This window comes from Erythrolamprus reginae, chromosome Z, assembly GCF_031021105.1.
Source record: "Erythrolamprus reginae isolate rEryReg1 chromosome Z, rEryReg1.hap1, whole genome shotgun sequence".
Lineage (NCBI taxonomy): Eukaryota > Metazoa > Chordata > Lepidosauria > Squamata > Dipsadidae > Erythrolamprus > Erythrolamprus reginae.
The window spans coordinates 150266837-150289315 of NC_091963.1; the positions used below are offsets into that span (position 1 = coordinate 150266837).

The window sequence follows — 22479 nt, forward strand, 5'->3', positions numbered from 1 at the left end:
TCTCAATTCTCGCCGTAACTCAAGTACCACCCATACGTATGTATGTGTATGTGCCTGTGTGTGTATATTTATATATATGTTTTTGTAGATTTTCACGGGTAATGTATGTAGATTGTTCTGAGTTCGGGTTTTGCCCCGTTTGTTGTTGAGATTACCTCCGGAACCGCCTGCTACCGCACGAATCCCAGCGACTGATAAGGTCCCACAGAATTGGCCTTCTCCGGGTCCCGTCGACTAAACAATGTCGTTTGGCAGATCCCAGGGGAAGAGCCTTCTCTGTGGCGGCCCCGGCCCTCTGGAATCAACTCCCCCTGGAGATTAGAATTGCCCCCACCCTCCCTGTCTTTCGTAAACTTCTCAAGACTCATTTATACCGCCAGGCATGGGGGAGTTGAGATATTCCTTCCCCCTAGGCCATTACAAGTTATGCATGGTATGTCTGTGTGTATGTTTGGTTTTTATAAATAAGGGTTTTTAGCTGTTTTATTATTGGATTGTCACATGCTGTTTTTATCATTGTTGTTAGCCGCCCCGAGTCTATGGAGAGGGGCAGCATACAAATCCAATAAATTATTATTATTAAATTATTATTGTGTACATAGTTGAAGGTGCTGACACAACAGCCTGTGAAATTGATTGTCAATCAGTGTTGCTTCCTAAGTGGACAGTTTGATTTCACAGAAGTTTGATTTACTTGGAGTTATATTGTGTTGTTTAAGTGTTCCCTTTATTTTTATTTTTTCAGCAGTGTATATGTGTGTAGCTTGAAATATATCTATACTAGTCTTCCTTCCTATTCATTACCAGCAAAAATGTGTTTTACACACACACACATATCGCCAGGTCTCCGCAAGGAAATATCCATGCTCAGAGCGCCTCAAGCACTTGGCGATTAAAAGCTCCAATTAACCAAAACAAGACAGAAAAATCCATTTAAAATCCACCGATCTCCATGTTACAATTAACTCCAGATTTAACCTCCCCCTTAAATCTTGGACATATCGCTTGCTCTTCTCGTTTTTTTACAAGCTTTCCAAAAAAAGGGATAATATTCTACTCTAACAACATATCCGAGGTGCGTTCCTTAAATACAGGAAAAGCAAAGCAATTTTATTTTATTTATTTTTTTGCATAAAAGTACCCTAAAATTATTTTAAAACGACGCTTGCTCCCAAGATGACAAATCCCGATTTTCTTTGAAGGAACGTAACCCAATACCACAATCTTAACATATTTCATTTTGTCGTTGGGTGGATACGGATTTTATAACCCAAGCGAGGCAGTTCGAAGAGAGAAAAAAGATTATAATAGACTACTGGTAATCCTCAATTTACGGCAATTCATTTAGCGACTGTTGGAAATTACAACGGTACTCAGGAAAGCGACTCTCGGTCATTTTTTTCAACAGTTACAACGGACTCCGTGTTTACGACGGTTGCAATGTCGGCTGGGGTATGGGTTTCAAATTCCTACCCACTGTAGGTACCTGACTTACAACCGTTCGAATGACACAGGGGTGGCGTGGGAAAAATAGGCCTTAGAATCCTTAGTTCCCTAAGACCTCTCCACTATGTTGGAAGTGTAAGAAAGAAATAGGTTCCTATTATCATCAATGGTGGATGTGTAGTAAAGTTAAGCTTTATTGGAAAATGATAGAAAGAACAATAAAAGAAATAGTAACACAGGAGATAGAAAAAACCCTGGAATTTTATTTACTGGGTACTACTAATCAGAAATATAAGAAAGAAATTCTACATTTAGTTATTCATATTTTGACAGCGGCCAGGATAGTATATGCGCAAAATTGGAAAGGGGAAAATATCCCCAAAGAAGAGGAGTTATTAAGAAAATATTAGACTGCGCTGAAATGGATATGATGACAAGACGGTTAAAAGACCAAGAGGAAACAGAATTTTATGAGATTTGGAACAAAGTGTATATATGGATAAATAAGAAGAAGTAAAAAGAATAGAATTGTAGCAGTATTGATATGATTTAAACTTTATGTTGGATGTAGTTTATATATGAAGACTTACTATACAAGGTTAAACAAATTTCTTCTTTTCATTTAAAGTAATAAGTAGACTTAAAGTATTAATAATGTATTCTCTTTTTTGTATTGAAATTTAACTTCTAGAATAAGCAGGGAAGTTGTAACCCCACCTTTATGTTAAATGTATGTTTGTCAGTTTTGTCTATTTTATGAAAATTAATAAAATTTATTGGGGGGAAAAAAAAGAATCCGGGGAAACGTATTCCCTTAACGACCATGTTACTATGTTAACAACTGCAGCGATTCGGTAACAACGGCAGTAAAGAAAATTTGTCAAACAGGTCCAATGGTCTCCCGTGTGAAAGGCCATTTTCACCTTCCAATGGACACTAAATGAAGCGTTGTAAGTCAAGGACTATCTGTATTTAGCTGGATTTAATTGATCTGGGGATGGCTGGATAAAACTGACCCTGGCAAAAATATTCTGCGAATCTCAGCTGCTGCGTTTGATGTCGAGCGCTTCCAAGCGTCGGTGTGTTTTTGTGTGTCAATTGTGCTGCTTTTCTTGAACTGACGTCGATTCTTGGTGACGGCTGCTTTGGCCGGGATAATTTCGACAAGAAATAGGACAACGCTCAGGGCGAAAGGGGGGCTCTTCTTAAATCCACGTCTGCTCAATCAGCAGAAAAAAACTCCCGAATCTCCTTCTCTCGGGTTTCAGATCTTGATTGGTCTTGGGTTCTCAATCCCATCAGCCTGGAAAACCTGGGCATTGTAGTCCAAGAATCCGCAGTGTGTCTAATTGGTAGGAACAGTCCCGACTGTTTCCTTCCTTCACCTCTAGACCAATTTCTCAAAGTTGACAACTTTAAGGTAGGTGGACTTCAATTCCCAGAATTCTCCCAGCCGTCCAAATTGGGTGACTTCCTTCATAGATGGTGGGTATGCAGTAAGCATAATATATCTTGACTTCAGCAAAATTAAAAAAAGCGGGGCGGTGGAGGTGGCTAGGGAATTCTGGGAGTTGAAGTACACAAGTCTTAAATTAGGGGTCTCCCAACTTGGCCACTTGAAGACTCGTGGACATCAACCCCCAGAATTCCCCAGCCAGACATGTAGGTAACCTTCATAATAGATGGTGAGAACGCAGTCAGTGTAGTACAGTGTTCCCTCGATTTTCGTGGGTTCGAACTTCGCGAATAGCCTATACCACATTTTTTAAAAATATATTAATTTAAAAATACTTCAGTATTTCGCCTATACCACGGTTTTTCCTGCCCAATGACGTCATACATCATCGCCAAACTAATATTTTTTGCAAATAAATAACAAAAAAATAATTATTGTGAATGAATAATTATGTTTATAAATATCAGGATCACTAAGGGTCTTATTCAATGGTGAGTACCAGTAATAATGGTGAGTAAATGGTTGTTAAGGGAATGGGAAATGGTAATTTAGGGGTTTAAAGTGTTAAGGGAAGGCTTGGGATACTGTTCATAGCCAAAAATTGTGTATTTACTTCCGCATCTCTACTTCGTGGAAATTCGACTTTTGCGGGCGGTCTCGGAACGCATCCCCCGCGAAAATCGAGGGAACACTGTATATCTTGACTTCAGCAAAGGGGAACAAAGAGCTGCCTGGGGAATTCTGGGAGTTGAAGTCCACGAGTCTTAAATCAGGGGTCTCCCACCTTGGTCACTCTAAGACTTGTGGACTTCAACTCCCAGAATTCCCCAGCCAGCCATCTGGGGCTACTTTCTTAATAGATGGTGGGTATGTAGTAAGCATAATGTATATCTTAACTTCAGCAAAGTGAAACAAAGAGCTGGCTGGGGAATTCTGGGAGTTGAAGTCCACCAGTCTTAAAAAGAGGTCTCCAACCTTGGCCACTTGAAGACTGGTGGACTACAACTCCCAGAATTCCCCAGCCAGCTGCATAGGGGAGCTTTCTAATAGATGGTGGGTATGCTGAAAGTTCACCTCTCTCACCGTTGCTGATTGGCTGAGAGATTCTGGGAGTGAATTTACCACTTCAGACGCTCGACAACCAACTCATATCTATGATGGTCATTGCAGCATCCCCCAGGATGGCAGGCGATCCCCTTTGGTGACCTCCCGACAAGCCGAGCCAAATGGGGAAGTCAGATTCGCTTAACGACTGAGTCATTCACTGAACCACTTATAGGGATTCACTTAACAACCGCATCAAGAAAGGCCTTAACACAGGGCATAAACTCACAATGGTCTCGTTTAGCGAGATTCAGTCGCTTTGCAAATTGCTACTTATGAAGGTTGTCACATCCAGGTTCATATACAGGCAGTCCTCGACTTGTGACCACAATTGAACCTCAAATTCCTACCATTAAGCTGCAGGGAGACACATTGGTCATAAGTATGAAAAATGGCGGCCCTGAGTTTTTTTCTCAGTACCGTGGTGTCACCTTGAATGGTCACTAAACAGACCATTGTTAAGCTGAGGACTACCTATAATGAAGGTAGGAATTTCAACATGCCATACCCAGCCAATTTATTACTACTACTACTACTACTACTACTACTACTACTACTATTATTATTATTATTATTATTATATTATTATTATATTATTATTATTATCATCATCATCATCATCATTATTGTTTTACAACAAAAATCTTTCAGTTTGAAAGATTAGATTTTTGTATAGCAGAACAGCTTTTATAAGAAAAGGCACATTTATATATCCATAGATATGAGCTATGCCTCGCGGGGTTCTTTCTCTTTCTCTTTTGTGCGTGAATTGGGGGAGGAAAATAATGTGTTTTTTAAATGGGCAGGAAACCTGCTTTTAAAAGCCAGCTGAAGACGGGAACAGGACGATGGTTTTACAAGCATTTGCAGCTGGATCTGTCTTCGGCTATCACCTGCCGGCAGATCCACCCCACCTGAAGGCCATTAGAGGCTCCGGCGACTTTCCAAGAGATAGAAAGACCTTCTATTACGAGCTTGTAAAAGCTCTTTTTTTAAAAAAAAAACACGCGAAAGCTAAATTAAGCAAAAATGGAAGGAGAGTTATTACAAAGATTTCTCTTTCTGTCTCTCTCTCTCTCTTTCCCTCTCTCTTTCTTTTTCTCTTTCCCTCTCTTACTTTCTTTTCTCTCTTTCTCCCTCTCTCCCCCTCCCTTTCTCTCTCTTTTTCTCTCATTCTCCCCCCTTTCTTTCTCTCTTTCCCTTTCATTCTGTTTCTCCCTCCCCCCTTTCTCTCTCCCTCTCTATCTTACTGTTTCTCTCTTTCTTTCTTTTTTCTTTCTCCCTCTCCCGTTCTCTCTCTCTCTCTCTTACACTCTCTCTTTCTTTCTCTCCCTTTCTCTTTTTCTCTCTCCCTTAAGCAAAAATGGAACGACTGGAGAGTTATTACAAAAGATTTCTCTCTTTCTTTCTTTCTTTCCTTCCCTCTTTCTCTCTTCTGTCTCTTTCTCCTTCGTTCTTTCTCTCTCTTTCTCTCTTGCTTTCTCTCTCTTGCTTTCTCTCTTTCTCTCTCTTGCTTTCTCTCTTTCTCTCTTTCCCTTTCTCTCTCAATGGCTTTCTCTTATTGGGAGGATGATAATGATACACACACACACACACACACACCATCAACAAAGGAAAAATGCACAGCGACCTTAAAAGCCAAAGCAAGAAAAGGGGGCTTGAGGGGAAAAGGGTTCGGATGAATAGACTCTCGGCCGCAAATCAACTCGAGACGGGGAAAGGAAAGGGGGGAAAAAATAATAGAATAAAATATGCAAAACCCAATTTACAAATCATGGTTAAAATTCACCTGAATCAAACCTGGGGAGTTCTTGGGAAACCCAAATGGTGAATTTTGAGCCTTGAAAGGAGGAAGGGGGGAGTGGGGTTGCCCTTCCATGAAAACATGCAAAAAAAATATTTTTTTTTATTTAAATTTTTAAAAAATCAAATTTAAAAAAAAGGATGAGGGAGGGCCCAGGGGGGATAAAAAGAGGGAAAAATTTGGATTTTTTTCACAGAAGGAAAAGTGGGAAGTGTTTTGGTAGCAATCGGTTGAAAACCAGAAAATCTGTTTGCCAGGCCAGAATTAGGAAAAAAATAAATAATAAATAAATAAATAAAATAAAATAATAAAATAAAATAAAATAAAATAAAATAAAATAAAATAAATTCATTCATTCATTCATTTATTTATTTATTGGATTTGTATGCTGCCCCTCTCCGCAGACTCGGGGTGGCTAACAACAATGATAAAAAAACAACATGTAACAATCCAATTTAATAAAACAACTAAAAACCCTTATTATAAAAACCAAACTTACACACAAACATACCATGCATAACTTGTAATGGCCTAGGGGGAAGGAATATCCTAACTCCCCCATGCCTGGTGACAAAGGTGGGTCTTGAGTAATTTGCGAAAGACAAGGAGGGTGGGGGCCGGTCTAATCTCTGGGGGGAGTTGATTCCAGAGGGCCGGGGCCGCCACAGAGAAGGCTCTTCCCCTGGGGCATTGTTTGGTCGACGGGACCCGGAGAAGGCCAACTCTGTGGGACCTTATCGGCCACTGTCCTCAACTTACGACGGCTTGTTTAAGGACTGAAGCAACCACTCTTTTGCTCACTTAATGACCATTGCAGAATCCTCGTGGAATGTCTCGCGATCAAAGTTTGGGGGCACGGGAAAGCCAGGATGTAATCAACTCTGGTGGGTGACTGGGGGAGCTGGATTCGTTTAACAATCCGGCGATCCGCTTAGTAACGGCAGTGATTTATCGTTAACAGCAGCAACTAACTTAGCGACTGTGATGAAGAAAATTGGGACAACCGCCTTGCGTAGCGACACAAATTCTGGTTCTCGCTGCAGCTGTAAATTGAGGACTAACGGTAGCGACGTCTCAACCCCTATTCCTAACGGAGGGCGGAAGTCCCTAAGGACGGAGAGGAGAATCTCTGCCAGGGATCTCAGGAGAGCAACTCCCAGAACTGAAGGCAAAGTCCCCAAATCTAATTGGCATCAAGACTCAGAAGGATCTTGACAGACTTGAACCCAGGACCCTTATACAACAAAATGAAGTTCAGTTGAAAGGAAAGTATGGCTTTCTTTCTTTTTCTTTCTTTCTTTCTTTCTTTCTTTCTTTCTTCCTTCCTTCCTTCCTTCCTTCCTTTCTTTTTCCTTCATTTAGAAACATAGAAACATAGAATATTGACAGCAGAAAAAGACCTCGCGGTCCATCTAGTCTGCCCTTATACTATTTCCTGTATTTTATCTTAGGATGGATATATGTTTATCCCAGGCATGTTTAAACTCAGTTACTGTGGATTTACCAACCATGTCTGCTGTAAGTTTGTTCCAAGCATCTACTACTCTTTCAGTAAAATAATATTTTATCACGTTGCTTCTATTTCTTCCCTTTTTTCTCTTTCTTTTCCTTCTTGCTTCCTTCTCTCCCTCCCTTCTCCTTCTCCTTCTCCTTTCGCTTTCTTTTTCTTTTTTCTCCTTCCTTCATTTCTTTTCTTCTCCTTCCCATCTTCCTTCCTTCCTTTTCTCTTCCTTTCTCTTTCGTTCTTTCTCTTCCTTCTTTTTTTCTCCTCCTTCCCATTTCCCCTTCTTCCTTCCTTCTTTTCTGTTTTCCTTCCTTCCTTTTCTTCTCCTTCTCATTTCCTTCCCTTCCTTCTTTCCTTCCTTCTTTCCTTCCTTTTCTTCTCCTTCTCATTTCCTTTCCTTCCTTTTTCCTTCCTTCTTTCCTTCCTTTTCTTCTCCTTCTTCCTTCCCAGAATTATCCAGTCTGCTATGCCTGTGTTGTTTTGTTCCCTCTACCTCCTTAGACTGGAGAGATCACAGAGGAAGGGATTAGAAAGGAGTAAGTGAACCACAACATGGATACATATCACGTGAATACCAATTTATAAGGCCTTGGTAAGACCACACTTGGAATACACTATCCAGTTTTGGTCGCCATAATAATTTTTATTTTTTTTAAAATGTTGAGAGCTGTGGAAAGATTGCAGAGGAGAGCAACAAAGAAGATTAGGGGACTGGAGGATAAAACATGTACCAAGAATGGTTGCAGGAATTGGAGATATCTAGTTTCATGGTACCTCTCCGGCATTCCCCAAATTGGGGCATAAATAGGTCCAATTTTCCCACGTCCCAATCCTCCAAAGTTTATCCACAAAAATATTTTTTCACGCATCAGGGGCATAAAATTACAACTGTCTTTGTGTCTTTGTAAATCGCTCGTGTTTCGGATCCGTTGCCTGCTTTGCAAATTAGACCTGTCGACTTAGTCAGCCTCGTTGTTTGCATGTGTGTGTGTGTGTGTGTGTGTGTGTTTTAAAAAATCAATTTGTAATAGACTCGGCGGGTGGTAAATTTTAACCTGTGATTAAAATGTTAATCGATTAATCACATTTGTCTTGGTGCGATGAGCCGGCGAGGAGAATCGAGGCGGCGCATATATTTATGGCCATGTGGACGGCCCTGAGAAAGTTGCTATGCAGCACCTTCAACGTCCAAGCTTCCCCGGATCAGCACCACTGGGTGTGGAGGATGGGAGTTGTAGTCTGTGGTGCTTTCTCTCTTCCCCCACTCCTCCAAATCCGGACTGATAAAAATTGGAGCGGTAATGCAAACCTGTTTCCTATGTTATACACTCGCAGAGTTTTTCATCAGACTCGACGATTAAATGAAAAACGGGGTGGACTTCCAAGTCCCAGAATTCACTTAACTGGTGCCTCGCTTAGCAGTGGAAATTCAGAGCTTGGTAATAGACGTTAAGATGAGGACTATGATTTAGCTTTACTAGATAAATGGTCAAAGCAATGGAAACTGCAGTTTAATGTTTCCAAATGTAAAATAATGCACTTAGGCAAAAGGAATCCTCAATCTGAGTATTGTATTGGCAGTTCTGTGTTAGCAAAAACTTCAGAAGAAAAGGATTTAGGGGTCGTGATTTCTGACAGTCTCAAAATGGGTGAGCAGTGCAGTCAGGCGGTAGGGAAAGCAAGTAGGATGCTTGGCTGCATAGCTAGAGGTATAACAAGCAGGAAGAGTGAGATTATGATCCCGCTATATAGAGCGCTGGTGAGACCGCATTTGGAATACTGTGTTTAGTTCTGGAGACCTCACCTACAAAAAGATATTGACAAAATTGAACAGGTCCAAAGACGGGCTACAAGAATGGTGGAAGGTCTTAAGCATAAAACGTATCAGGAAAGACTTAATGAACTCAATCTGTAGAGTCTGGAGGACAGAAGGAAAAGGGGGGACACGATCGAAACATTTAAATATATTAAAGAGTTAAATAAGGTCCAGGAGGGAAGTGTTTTTAATAGGAAAGTGAACACAAGAACAAGGGGACACAATCTGAAGTTAGTTGGGGGAAGGATCAAAAGCAACATGAGAAAATATTATTTTATTGAAAGAGTAGTAGATCCTTGGAACAAACTTCCAGCAGACGTGGTTGGTAAATCCACAGTAACTGAATTTAAACATGCCTGGGATAAACATAGATCCATCTTAAGATAAAATACAGGAAATAGTCTAAGGGCAGACTAGATGGATCATGAGGTCTTTTTCTGCCCTCAATTTTCTATGTTTCTATGTTTCTATGACTGTCTGTTTTCTGTTCTCCACTTGCTGCAGAAGAACTACAGTGGCACTTTGGTTTTTGAACGATTTACAATTTGAACAAATCAGTATTCGAAGAAGAAATTCGAGAAAATTTTGCCCTGAAATCCAAACAAACATTTGGAACTCGAACACCCAAGATGAGCCGAGTCGAGCTGAATGGTGTCTGTTCAACCCAGCGCCTCTCGCCCGCAGCATCAGTACCAGTCAATCTACGATCGGAGGAAGATTCATGCTTTTATTTTGTTTTTCGATTTAATATTTACACGTTTAGATCTTATTTGTTGTTTAGATACATGTTTTTACATATTATATAAAAATTAGGCCAGTAAATAGGCATATTCCTGGGGCTTAGGAACGAAATAATCTAGTTTACTTTCTTATGGGATAAATTATTTCGGTTCTCAACCAAATTGGTTCTCGACCACACTTCCGGAATGAATTGTAGTCGAGAACCAAGGTACCACTGTATCATTATCTGCATTCTTTTTTTTTGTAAGTTTGCAAAAAAGTCCAGCTAACTGCTAAAACTCTAACAAACAAAATCTATTTTTTTTCCATTCTGCCAATTTAAGGGGGGCAAATTCATTATAGGGTAAAAGATCTCTTTTTGTATCAATCGTGCTACGGAGGATGAATGTTAGAAGCCAACAATTTTCCTTTGAAAGCATCCAAACAGCGTGGCTTTTCTGTAGCTTTGAGAAGAAGATTATAGCATGAAATAATGACAGGTCTCTCGGAGACCACAAAGATCATCCAATCTGACCTCTCTGTACCACCCAGGGCAGGATCTGTCACACCCGAGCCGTGTAGAAGGGATGAAGCCCCATTGTGTATGTGTGGAGGGGGAGACAAGCCACCATCAGGGAAAATTACAGTTGGCCACAAGCCCAAGGCAAAGAAAAATGACATCCTATCAGAATCTTCCGCGGGTTAACAAAGTTAAGTGGGTTGAAATTGGTGGGTTTTCCGTGGGCGAGAACCAAAGCTTTCCTGGAATGGATAGATAGGTAGGTAGGTGGGTAGGTAGATAGACAGACAGACAGAAAGAAAAAAGATAGATAGATAGATAGATAGATAGATAGATAGATAGATAGATAGATAGATAGATAGGCAGGCTGGCAGGCTGGCAGGCAGGCAGTCAAAATAAATAGAGACTGACAGACAAACAGAGAGAAAGAAAAAAGATAGATAGATAGACAGACAGACAGACGATGATAGATAGACAGACAGACAGATAGATAGATAGGAAGGCAGACAGGCAGACAGGCAGACAAAATAAATAGAGACAGACAGAAAGAAGATACTGTAGATAGATAGTTAGTTAGTTAGATAGACAGATAGATAGATAGATAAGAGAATAGATAGAATGGATGGATGGATTTATAGATTGATAAAGACAGACAGACTAGATAGATGATAGATAGATAGACAGACAGACAGAAGACAGATAAATGACAGTCAGACAGATAATAGACAGATAGATGGATGGATGGATGGATGGATTAGCTAGATAAAGAGACAGACAGACGGACAGAGATAAGAGAAGTGATGAAATAGATAGATATGGATGGATGTCTTTATAGATTATAAACAGACAGACTAGAGAGACAGACAGACAGAAAGAAGATAGATAGACAGATAAGAGAATAGAGAGAATAGAGGGAGTGGGTGGATGGATTTATAGACTGATAGATAAAGACAGACAGACTACATAGATCATAGATAGATAGATAGATAGATAGATGGATGGATGGATGGATGGATGGATGGAGGGAGGGAGGGAGGGATGGATGGATGGATGGATTTATGAGATTGATGAAGTCAGAAAGACAGACTAGATGGAGAGACAGACAGGCAGATAAGATGGATGGATGGATTTATAGACTGATAGATAAAGACAGACAGACTACATAGATCATAGATAGATAGATAGATAGATAGATAGATAGATGGATGGATGGATGGATGGATGGATGGATGGATGGATGGATGGATGGATGGAGGGAGGGAGGGGGGGATGGATGGATGGATGGATTTATGAGATTGATGAAGTCAGAAAGACAGACTAGAGTGAGAGAGAGAGACAGACAGACAGATATGCCTAAAGAAGAAAATAGAATGGAGGAAAGAGCAGAAACACAGAAAATTGGCATCTACTGAAACACACAGGCAGTCCTTGACTTACGACCGTTCATTTAGTGACCGTTCAAAGTTGCAACGGTACTGGGGGAAAAAGTGACTTAGCATCATTTTTCACACCGCTGCAGCCTCCTCCACGATCACATGATACAAATTTCACCTCCTTGACCACTGACCCGTATTTACACGGTTCCCATTTTTGCGACCTTCCAACGAGTCAACAGGGCAGCCCGAGTCGCTTAACGATGCCATGACTCGCTTAACAACGGCAGAGATTCCTTGAACAACTGTGGGGAGAACAGTCACAAAATGGGCGTAACAAAATTCACAACTGTATCACTTAGCAACTGATATTCAGGGCTCCATTGTGTCGAGGGCTGCAGAGAGAGAGAGAAGTCAACAGAACTGACTTGTGGTCAGGTTTACAGGTAGTCTTCGACTTACGACCATTTGTTTAGTGACCAAAGTGACAACAGCACTCAAAAAAGTGACCTAGGCACGTTTTTCAGCATCCTTCGTGTCACATGATCAAAATCCAGAAGCTTGGCTACTTTATTTATTTATTTATTAGATTTGTATGCCGCCCCTCTCCACAGACTCGGGGTGACTTGTAGTTATGGCGCTTGCGATGCCCCAGAGGTTACAAAATCCCCTCTGCCGACCTTCCGACAAGCAAAGTCAATCCTGGGGAAGCCGTATTCACTTAACGACTAATGATCTGCTTAGCAACCATGGCAAGGAAGGCGGTAAAATGGCACAAAACTCGCTTAATGACTGCCTTCGTCTTAGCTACAGAAAATGGGGGGGGGCTCAGAATAGCTCCGAGACCGCCTTCTGCCGCACGAATCCCAGCGACCAGTTAGGTCCCACAGAGTTGGCCTTCTCCGGGTCCCGTCAACTAAACAATGTTGTCCGGCAGGACACAAGGGAAGAGCCTTCTCTGTGGTGGCCCTGACCCTCTGGAACCAGCTCCCCCCGGAGATTAGAATTGCCCCCACCCTCCTTGTCTTTCGTAAACTTCTTAAAACCCACCTCTGCCGCCAGGCATGGGGGAACGGAGACATCTCCTCCGGGCCTATACAGTTTATGCATGGTATGTTTGTGTGTATGTTTGCTTTTAAATAAGGGGTTTTTAATGACTTTTAATTATTAGATTTGTTATATATTGTGTTATTATTGTTGTGAGCCGCCCCGAGTCTACGGAGAGGGGCGGCATACGAATCTAATAAATTGAATTGAATTGAATTGAATTTGTGGTTGTAAGACGAGGACTACCCTTATAGAAAAATCTACGGAATTTTGTGCAACCTAACGTAAGAAGGTTGTGAGTTCAATCCTAGGTAGATATAGGCAGCGGGTTGGACTAAATGACCAGAAAGGTCCCTTTCAACTCTGTTAATCTGTTCCATTAAATGTACCTGTTAATTCTCGTCCTATTTTCTGCGCGTGCCCGGATTTAATTTTTGGGATTCGCAAGTTTTCCCGATTTGATTTTTTTTGCACTTTAACATACATAACGCTGCGGACTCCGGAAAGGAACACAGCACGTTGTGTAACTATGAATTTTGTGCCTGCGTGTTGGGAGTGTTACGCACCCCTCAAGAGGTGGGATTCACACATACGCCAGAGCTGGATAACGAAAGGGGGGGTGGGCTGGGGAAAGCAAGACGCTTCTCTGCCCTGTAGGAGATAAAAGACCAAAAAACGCCTTCAACACTTTGACATCTGTTTGCCAAGGAATCACAGGTGAATAAAATGTTTTCACAACTAGACAAGTGTAGCTGCTCTTCCGCTGTTGGGTTGTTACTTATGCCGCTGTGTCATCTGTTCGCTCAGGACAGATGTTTCTTGGAAGCTCTTCAAGAAGGATCAAAAAAAGAAGATGGGGATTTTGGAGCATTGTCTCAAGAACTTGTTTTTGTGTGGACCAGGGTATCTCCAAACTTCAAGGTGTAATGTCATCCTGACAACTTGTTTTCATGTAGACCCAGGGGGTCTCCAAACTTCAAGGTGGATTATCATCCTGAGAACTTGTTTTTGTGTAGACCAGGTGTCTCCAAACTTCAAGATAGAACATCACCTTGAGAACTTTTTTCATGTAGACCAAGGGTCTCCAAACTTCATGTTGGAATATCGTCTTGAGAACTTGTTTTTTTAGTAGACTGGGGCCTTTAAACTTCAAGGTGGAACATCGTCTCGAGAAATTGTTTTTGAGCAGACTGGGGTCTCCAAATTTGAAGGTGAAATATCATCTTGAGAACTTGTTTTCGTGTATGCCAGGAGTCTCCAAACCTCAAGGTGGAATATCGACTTGAGAACTTGTTTTTGAGTAGACTGGGGTCTCCAAACCTCAAGGTGGAATATCATCTTGAGAACTTGTTTTTGAGTAGACTGGGGTCTCCAAACCTCAAGGTGGAATATCATCTTGAGAACTTGTTTTTGAGTAGACTGGGGTCTTCAAACCTCAAGGTGGAATATCATCTTGAGAACTTGTTTTTGAGTAGACCAGGGGTCTCCAAATTTCAAGAACTTGTTTTTGACTAGAACATCATCTTGAGAATGAGAACTTGTTTTTGAGTAGACCAGGGGCCTCCGAATTTCAAGGTAGAAAATCGCCTTGAGAACTTGTTTTTGAGTAGACCAGGGGCCTCCAAATTTCAAGGTAGAAAATCGCCTTGAGAACTTGTTTTTGAGTAGACCAGGGGCCTCCAAATTTCAAGGTAGAAAATCGCCTTGAGAACTTGTTTTTGAGTAGACCAGGGGCCTCCAGATTTCAAGGTAGAAAATCACCTTGAGCACTTGTTTTTGAGTAGACCAGGGGTCTCCAAATTTCAGCACTCTACCTGCTGCGCCATCCCGGCTCTAGTTGAAAAAATTATGTTCAGGTCATGTTGAAGGTCAAAGATTTGTCTGACCTTTCGGGTCAGGGATTTGCCATAGACCAGAAGACAAACAGACACACGAAATTCAAAATTTGGTGTGTGTGTGAGTAAATGCACCTAGTCCTTGAGTTACGACTACAATCAAAGCTAACATCTCCATTGCTAGGTGAGACAGTTAAGGGATTTTTGACCGATTTTACACTCTTTCTCCCCACCGACTTTGAGGGAAGCCCTGCAGTGGTTAAGTCAGCAACATGGTCATTAAGTAAATCCGGTGCCCCCGCCGACTTAACCCCTGTCAGAAAGATCGCACAAGGGGATCGCACACTCCCAGGATGTTGTGACTGTCATAAATACAAACTGTTTTGCCAAGTGTCTGAATTTTTGATGTGTACTCTAGATGGTGCAACCGTTGCAAGTGTGAAAAGTCCCCCCCCCTCATTTTTTTCCAGTGACCTCGTGACTTTGGACGGTCACGTGAGGAACTGTTGTACATCGAGGACGTATCCTGCCATAAAAACAGAACGGGTCTTTTCGGGTCTCTCGCCACAAATGAGACGCAGTAAAGAGAGCTGGAAAGCAGCAGTGGGTTTTGACTGACCTCGCGGCCGGTTCACTTCCTCCCGCGCCACGTGAGCATGTGCGGAAGCAAAAACAAAAACAAAATGGCGTCGTTATGGCGCTGAGAGCCGATTCGGGGGGGAGGGTCCAGCTGGCCATCGCTGCCAGTCTGGCGAGCAGCGGAGAATTCCCGCTACTGGTTCTATAGAACTGGTGCAAACGGCGGGAACCCCCCTCTGGCCGAAAGAGGGAGGACGACGACAACGGACGGCAGCACAATTTTTAACACGCACACACACAAACACACCATTTCAAATTGTGCTCCTGGCAAGCTTTGTGAGTCACGAATCGCAGGGGCAACAACGGGCGGACAGGAGTTTTGCCAAACGGTGGCAGAAGACATTAAGCCAAACAACTGCCATTTTAGGCGGTAAAGCAATCTAAAGAAAATTCTAGAAAGTTTTCCATACAGCCAGTCCTCATCTTATGTCCGCAACTGAAACCGACGTTTCCATTGCAGAGCTTGGAGTGAGTCTATGGAGAGGGGCGGCATACAAATCTAATAAATAATAATAATAATAATAAATAATTATTATTATAACCTTTTAGGCCCTTGGGGATTCGTCGCCCCAGTTGTTAAGCAAATCACGTGGTCATTAAGCGAACCCAGCTCCCCTCCATCGTGCGTCGTTTTACAACCGTTTGTTTAGTTGATGTTTCAAGTTACAACGGCCCTGTAAAAAGCGACTGATGACCGTTTTTCACACTTACGACCGTCGCTGCATCCCCACAGTGACAGGGCCAAAATTAAGACACTTGGCAACCAACCTGTATTTATGACGGTTGTAGGGTTTCTAGAATCCTCTTTTGTGACTGTCCGACGAGTCGATGGGGAATCCAGATTCACTTTAACAACCATGTCGCTAACTTAGCAACTGCAACAGGAGAAAACCCGCTTTTGATAGCCGTCTCACTTAGCAACAAACATTTCGGTCGTAACCCAAGGACTATCTGTAGCTCATTTAAATCAGGGTGGTTTGTTTTCAAGGCCGGGTTTCTTGCTTGAGAACCAGCAAGGGGTCTTCACACCCGTTAGTACGTGACAGGACCACCCGACGCAGGAGAGAATTTAACTCTCTTCTTTTTGACCGAGAAATTGAGATTTTAAAGTCTCCCTGTGCAGAATCCAGAGCTGAAACTTCGCAAATAAACCCTCATTTTGTTGAGAGGAGATGCTAAAAGAGAATTAAACCAGACTAGCTTCCCTCAAATTACCTGGGGTAAATCAGAATAAACCACCATCAACCAGAATAAACCACTATTATCCCTTTCGCTTCGCACCTGATTCAAGACCTAATTCGGAAGTTTGACTGTACGTCATTCCAGCCAGATCGAGATATAGAGAAGTCGAGAAAGGAGCCGGATTCTGGATTTTTATTTATTATTATTATTATTTTAAAAACAAGATGGCACTCGCATTTGTGCGAACAAATCTTTCCCCTATTTTTTCAAGCGTGTGGGTCGGGCTTCCCTTGCACAATCGGAGCTGCCATCTTCACTTATTTCTGAAACACCTCGCTCCCCTCTTCCAGATGTGACTGGGTGACTGTGAATATTTCGAGTCTTTTTTGGGGGGAAGTGTGCAAATTCGTGGACAGAGAGACGGGGATGCACCGGTCCTCCAAAGGACAGTATTTTCACCTGCCACAATGTGTGTGAAGATGTGAAGGACGTTTGCTTGTAGATTTTGGATCACCGAGCAAAACACACACACAGAGACACAGACACACAAAAATTGTGGCAGATTTTTTTTAAATGCCAAAAATCATGATTTATTTTAACACAAAACTACTCATGGCACCCTTTTTCAATGCAAAATATTTGTGGTGGATTTTTTTTTCAATACAAAATATTTGTGGTGAACTTTTTAAAAAAATACAAAATATTGGTCATAAAGTTTTAAAACATGAAATATTTGGGGCAGAGTTCTTCTAAGATAAAATATTTGTAGAAGACTTTTTAACAGAAAATATTTGTGATAGACTTTTTTAAAAAACCTGAAATAATTGAGGTGGTTGGGGTTTTTTTTAATACAAAATATTTGTGGTGGACTTTTTAAAATCCAAAATGTTTGTAGTAAAGTTTTTTAAACATAAAATATTTGTGGTGGACTTTTTTGAACACGAAATATTTGTAGCAGACTTTTTTTTTAACAGGAAAATTGTGGCAGATTTTTTTCCCCAATACAAATTATTTATGGTGGACCTTTTTTAATACGAAATATTTGGTGATAAAGTTTTTTAACATGAAATATTTGTGGCAGACTCTTTTAGCACAAAATATTTGTGACAGACTTTTTTAACACGAAATATTTGTGGCACCAATTTTTTAAACACAATATCAGCATTGGGCAGACGTTTTGAATATGGAATATTTGTGCCAGATTTTCTTGAATACAAAATATTTGTGGCAGACTCTTTTACTACAAAATATTTATGGCAGACTTCCTTGAACATGAAATATTTGTGGCAGACTCTTCGAACATGAAATATTTGTGGTAGACTTTTTTGAACACGAAATTTTTGTGGCACCAATTTTTTAAACACAATCCCAGCATTGAGCAGACGTTTTGAATACGAAATATTTATGCCAGATTCTTCTAACACGAAATATTTGTGGCAGACTTCTTGAACTCGAAATATTTGTGGCACACTTTCTTGAACATGAAATATTTGTGGCAGACTCTTCAAACACGAAATATTTGTGGCAGACTTAACCCAAAATATTTGTGGCAAACTCTTTTAACATGAAATATTTGTGGCAGACTTTTTTTGAACGCGAAATATTTGTGGCAGACTTTTTTTGAACACGAAATATTTGTGGCAGACTTTTTTTGAACACGAAATATTTGTGGCAGACTTTTTTGAACACGAAATATTATTGGCAGACTGTTTTGAACATGAAATATTTGTGGCAGACTTTTTTTGAACACGAAATATTTGTGGCAGACTTTTTTGAACACGAAATATTTGTGGCAGACTTTTTTTGAACACGAAATATTTGTGGCAGACTGTTTCGAACACGAAATATTTGTGGCAGACTTTTTTGAACACGAAATATTTGTGGCAGACTTTTTTTGAACGTGAAATATTTGTGGCAGACTGTTTTGAACATGAAATATTTGTGCCAGACCCTTTTTAACACGAAATATTTGTGGCAGACTTTTTTTTAAAGACAATATATTCGTGGCACCAATCTTTTTAAAAAATACATTCGAGTATTGGGCTGGGCTGGTCCCCAATTCCTGTTCAAATCCCAAGTCCACCTTGGCAAATCTGATGTTTCATGCCACTTATTATGAAGGCAACCATCCATCCACCCATCTCTTTTTGCAATGAAAAACATGCCCAACCACCCTCAATATCTAAGCCATCAACTCATGCGAGGGGAAACAACGTCACACTGGGCTCACTCATCCTTACACACACGGGCTTTTTTGCCACATCACCACAACTGATTCCTTTTTTTAAAAAAAAAAATCCCTTTCCACCATCTTGGGCGCTTCCGTCGATGTCACCTTCTGCGTGGAAAGACGTTTTTCCCTTTCTGATAGGGAGGTCAGCCAATTAATTGACTCATTAACTTATCGCATTTAAATAAATCTCCATATTAGCAGGGGCTGGATTCATGGCCTTGTCAAAGAAAATAATGAGAGAACCTGCGACGGAATAATTAAAACCTAGGTGGGAAGGATGGGAGTTTTTGTACGGGGGGAAAGCTATCGTTGTTTGGGGAAATCTTGCTTCCAACTTCTATGAGAGATTTCATTTGCCCGAAGCACATGTCGGTAGATTGACTGAAGTCATATTCTCCAGAAAGTAGGGAATCACCCCCCCCCAAACTGGGTCATCTTCCAACAATGTCCAACACACACCCCAAAAAACATAACACATGCCACCTCTCTATTGCCACACTGCCAGAGAATACAACCCAACTTGTAGGTTTTCAAAAGGTGCCTTCCCAAACGTGGCACCTTGGAGAGAGAACGAAGCAGAAGAAATCTAGAAGGTCCATCTTCAAACTGATCCAATACACACCCCAAAACACATCACAGTTGCCACCTAACTATTGCCACACTGCCAGAGAACACAACCCAACTTGTAGGTCTTCAAAAGGTGCCTTCCCAAACATGGCACCTTGGAGAGAGAACGAAGCAGAAGAAATCTAGAAGGTCCATCTTCAAACTGATCCAATACACACCCCAAAACACATCACAGTTGTCACCTAACTATTGCCACACTGCCAGAGAGCACAACCAAACTCATAGGTCTTCAAAAGGTGCCTTCCCAAATGTGGCATCTTAGAGAGAGAACGAAGCAGAAGAAATCTAACAAGGTCCATCTTCCAAATGATCCAATACACACCCCAAAAACACATCACAGCTGCCACCTAACTATTGCCACATTGTTAGGCAGCACATAATCTAAGTGGATGATCTTCAGACCACAAGGGTGGTAGCTTGGAGAGATCAGAAAGGAGAAGATATCTACAAAGTTCATCTCTCAGCGGGTCCAACACACGCACACACACCAAAACACATCACGGCTGCCACCCTAGCTGTTGCCACATTGTTGGAGAGTGCAACTCAGCTCGCAGGTCTGCCTCTTTACCCAAAGTGGCATCTTGGACAGAGAGAGAAGAAAGCAGGATGGAGAAGAACGGACCTAGTCCCACCTCCTTGAGGTTCTTAGCTTCTCAACTTTTCATGGGCAACGTGGGCAGAACAGAGTCTGGATCGGGCGGGGAGAGGGGAGGGGGTCCCCAAACTGGGCAACTTGAAGACTTGAAGTTTGAAGTCCGCGAGTTTTAAAAGTTGCCAAGTTTCGAAAACCTTTGGCCTTGGATTCTACTTCCACCTTTGGTAGCAACAGCCAAGCAGGGTTAAAGTGGACCTCCAAGATGGTGTGTCAGCCCTTGGGCACCCCAATTCCCCCACCCCCAACTTCTGAAAACTTCTTCTCCTTCCCTTCCTCTTGATTCTCCTTCAAGGGGAGAACAACCACGCCCCCTTCTTCCAAAGGAAAACTGACAAGTAGTAGAATGCTTGGCTGCATAGCTAGAGGTATAACAAGCAGGAAGAGGGAGATTGTAATCCCGCTATAAAGAGCGCTGGTGAGACCCCATTTGGAATAATACTGTGTCCAGTTCTGGAGACCTCACCTACAAAAAGATATTGATAAAATTGAACAGGTCCAAAGACAGGCTACAAGAAAGGTGGAAGGTCTGAAGCATAAAACGTATCAGGAAAGACTTCATGACCTCAATCTGTAAAGTCTGGAGGACAGAAGGGAAAGGGGGGGACATGATTGAAACATTTAAATATGTGAAAGGGTTAAATAAGGTTCAGGAGGGAAGTGTTTTCAATAGGAAAGTGAACCCAAGAACAAGGGGGCACAATCTGAGGTTAGTTGGGGGAAAGATTAGAAGTAATGTGAGAAAATATTATTTGATTGAAAGAGTAATAGATGCTTGGAACAAACTTGGAATGTGGTCGGTAAATCCACAGTAACTGAGTTTAAACATGCCTGGGATAAACATAGATCCATCCTAAGATAAAATACAAGAAATAGTATAAGGGCAGACTAGATGGACCAGGAGGTCTTTTTCTGCCGTCAGTCTTCTATGATTCTATGTTTCTATGACATTTTATTTTTACCGATCCCAACAATGAAGACCAATGCAAGGACAACAGCCAATGGTGAAGAGTCAGCCTTGCGCACCCTATTACCAAGTGGGGAGGGTACATACCCCTCCCAAAGGAGACCCCAATCCTAGAAGAGACCCTCCTTCAGGTCTCTTCTGCCCATTTCCCCACCTTGGGCTTCAATCAGGCTCCCCCTGGGCCCTCAACCCATTGTTCTCCTCTGGTTTCCAAGACTGGGTCACCGCCCCCTCTCCTGAACCCGGAATGGGGGACATTTTCCCCCTCTGGAGGGGAGGGGGGGTTAAAAGGAGGGAAAGAGAAGCGGAAAACATCAGAAGTCAGGCGAGAGGAAAATACACAGCGTGATTTAGGCAAATAGGGCTCATTAGTTCTAATATATATATTCCTGTTGCTAGGAAGCGTTGCCTTGCATAGCGACAGCGCGCAAATTGTAGCACTTATGAATCACAGGGTTTTTTCTTCTCTTTCTCCCCTCTGATGTGCACGAGAGAGGTTTTTCTGACAAAGCTCCCCCTAATTTTTCTCTCCTCCCCTCCCTCTGCAGGGACCCAAAAATGACATCACCCCAAATTAACTGGGTTCTTCTTCGGCCTCTCCTCATTCTCTCAAAAGTGTGCAAGGGGGGGACTTGAGTTTCAGAAGTTGTAGTTGGGGGGTGGGGTGGCAGCCACAATTGTTAACAGATGAGGAGTCAGGCCGGACTCCTGGGGAGTGTGTGTTTGTGTGTGTGAGAGAGAGAGAGAGAGAGAGAGAGAGAAACAGACAAAAAAGTGTGCAGGATTATCAAGAGCTGGCAAGTGTGAAAACTGGCCTGTAAAAAAAAAATTCTGAAGAAGAAGGGAAGAAAGTTCTATTTGGGTTTCCCCCACCCCTTGCACAAAAAACACAACATACACACACTCCTTTTCAAGGCAAGAAGTTATACTTAATCCGGGTTTGCAATCCACTTTCAAAGGCTTTTTTTTGTGTGTGCAGAGATCTGAATGGAGGGAAGGGAGGAGAGAGAGAGAGAGCGCAAATGTGTCGGATTTCACAATTTTTAATTCGTGCAAGAATGCAAGGAGAGGAGGAGACACACAAGGCACACACCCCATCGCAGCAGCCACACGCTGTAGGTAAGTGCAGAAATACAATCCAGACAGACCCAACCCATTGCAAAAGTGGGAAGCACACCAGCAGTTGCACACCCAGGAGAAAGAGAGAGACACACACATAGGGCCAGGCACACACACTCCCCTACCTTGAGATGCCCTCTGTGTGCATGGTTTTTTTTGTGTCTGTCTGTCTGTAGCCATAAATGCACACCCAGGCACATTACGGTCAAAACTACACTGCGCCCAGCAAAGTTCATTAATCCACAGCTTCATTGCGAAGGTTCGGGCAGTTTACTAGTTTTATTTTCATTCCCATTTTTTTTTAATGCAACATTGCCAAAAACTAGGAAACGAAGACACACACAAACACACACAAAAGCGAGAGAGAGACAAGGCGAACCCCAGACAAAAAGTGCTGACATTCCAGACTGAAACTTGCAAGGAAAAACCAGTTTA

General features: G+C 41.9%; 1 protein-coding gene across 3 annotated transcripts in view; it reads right to left on the reverse strand.

Annotated features, from left to right (window-relative positions):
- The window catches only part of EFNB3 (ephrin B3), a 90238-nt gene that overhangs the window by 55974 nt on the left and 11785 nt on the right, over positions 1–22479 (reverse strand). The gene's annotated exons all lie outside the window — the stretch shown is intronic.